The following is a 2,512-nucleotide window of genomic DNA, read 5'->3' as shown; positions in this document are numbered from 1 at the left end:
GGGACATAACAATAACATTGTAACGTCATAATGCTACGATGTCATTGTTGTTATATGGTGTCACGATGGGCTGATGTTGTCATAATGATAATGTGATGTTACACTGGTGATGATGTCACAAAGGTTTTGAGATGTTAAAACGGCATGTCTGATCTCAATTGTCATTAGCTCAAAATGATATGTGTACACAAAGGCCTGTGATGTCACAAAGGCCATGCTTTTTTCAATGCTTTTGAGATCACAATAAGTTGGAGACGTCACAATATGATCATGGTGGAACAATGGCAATGTGATATCACAATGAGTTTGTGTTGTCTCATCAAGTTTGTAATAAAACAGTGACATATACAACTTCAATTTCTTCTAATTCACTATGAGGATACTGTAATAACCAGTGGGGACAGAATTATCTGTGGGAGCTGACAATCATTTTAAATTCTTGGCCTGGCTCCCCGGATAGTGTGGGGAATGCTGCCAAAGGTGGAGGTGTCAAACCTCACATGGTGAGCTGTCAAGAAGTGATTGAACATTGGGCAGTTTGGGAAGTGATGGTTGAAAACGGTTAGGCAGGAGACCCATTGGAGTGAGGAGGGTTACAACCTATATATAAGTTGCATTTTCAGAGCACTGGAAGGGGAGATAAAAATGGGAGCTACCCAGATGGAAGAAAGTGTGAGGACAGCAAGAAGGAAAAAATCTGAGAAGAGAGGAAGTTGAAGGAGAGCAGAAGGTTGGCAATTGGTCACTGGCATAGAGTAGGGCAGACCTGTGGAGAGTGGAGTGGACTGAAGAGAAGAAGGAAGTGGTGGAAGGGAAAAAGGAAAAGACCAGGAAGGAAGGACAGGTCTGTGGTGAAGGAGGGAGGGATGGAAAAGTAACAAGCCTTGCCCGTTGAAGTTTGGATCTTTGGAGATGATAATTTTTTGGATGTTGGTTTGCAGACCAATTAAGAAAGGGTGCCCATTGGAGGTCTGAGGTTTGGTGGTCAAGGCTGCTCTTGGACCTGGGTATCAAGTCCAGGATAAGGTAATCACAGTCCCCTTTCTAGTGTAAATTGGTTTATTGTGTTAAATGCGACTCCATGGTTTTTCTCCTTGCCTTAGAGGTCATAAGTACAGGAGTTCACAGAAAGAGCTTGAAGTCTCAAAGGCCATGAATTTTCTAAGATGTGATATGGTCATAATAGGTTTGTAAAAACACAATAGGACAGTGACATCACACTGGCAATACCACAATGTCATGTCAATGCTTTAAGACCGCAATTAGTTGTTGATGCCATTCTCATGATGAGGTTACAATAAGTTTGTAATGTCACAATGGGTTCATGATGTCAGATTGTCATGGCAGTTCTCCATTGTTATTAATTGGCAATGAATGTATGAATTCAAAAAGGGACTGTAATGTCCCCAAAAGCATGTGTTGTCACAAATGTGATGCCATTCTAACAGTTTTGTGATATCACAATGTGACACAATGGTCATGACCTCTGGCAGTATGAGGTCAGAGGGGATTTCTGATATCACATGTCATACCAGAAATATGAGATTGAAAACAGATTGTGAGCTCACAAAGGGCCTAATATATGACAATGGCAACATGTCACAAAACTTTTAAGGACAGGACTGGTTTGTGATGGCACAGCAGGTTAATGATATCACAATGGCAATGCGATGTCACAAGGGATTGTGATATCAGAATGGTTATATGGTCAAAATGGGTTTCAGAAACAGAATGAATTCCTAGAATAAGCTTTCACACTGTTACATCTATGATGTAACAATGTCACTGTGATTTATAATGCTATGATGCCATTATCGTTTGGTGATGTCACAATGAGCTGATGGTGTCATAATATCAATTTGATGTCACTGCTGATTTATGATGCTACAATGGTTATTAGGTCACATTATGTTTCTGATATCAACACACATGTCAAATTTGGAATACAATGAAAAAGTTGGGCGCTGGTGGCTAACACCTGTAATCCTAGCTACTCAGGAGGCTTTGATCTGAGGATAACACTTCAAAGCAAACTCAGGCAGGGAAGTCCATGAGACTCTTTTTTTTTCTTTTCTTTTATTTGTGAACATACTGTACAGAGGGGTTACAATTACATGGGCAGGATAATGCGTAAATTTCTTACCAAGAATTGCAGGCTCCTCCTTTGTTTACCCTTCACATCCCTTCCCAGCCTCCCCCTTCTCCCCCCCAGTCCCAATCCTTCTCCTCCCCTCCCCCCCACCCCGCACCGACGTTGTAAAGCTCATTTTGGACATGACAACTTGTACTTCTCATTGTTGCGATAGGTCCACCTGTATCCTTAAACGACTTGTTTTTCCCCATCTCCTCCACAAGTTATACTGACATCAAATATACTGAAAGCAGGGGTTATACTGTGGGGGAGGGACATACAAAGCAACAAAGAAATAATCTTATAAATGCGTTAGAAACACATGCATGAAAGCAAAAAACATTAAAATACATATCTAAGGGTTCATTTTCCTAACATCAC

The sequence above is a fragment of the Dipodomys spectabilis genome, unplaced genomic scaffold (genome assembly GCF_019054845.1).
Source record: "Dipodomys spectabilis isolate Male_0828 unplaced genomic scaffold, ASM1905484v1 ptg000469l, whole genome shotgun sequence".
Classification (NCBI taxonomy): Eukaryota; Metazoa; Chordata; class Mammalia; order Rodentia; family Heteromyidae; genus Dipodomys; species Dipodomys spectabilis.
This window is presented reverse-complemented; position numbering follows the sequence as displayed.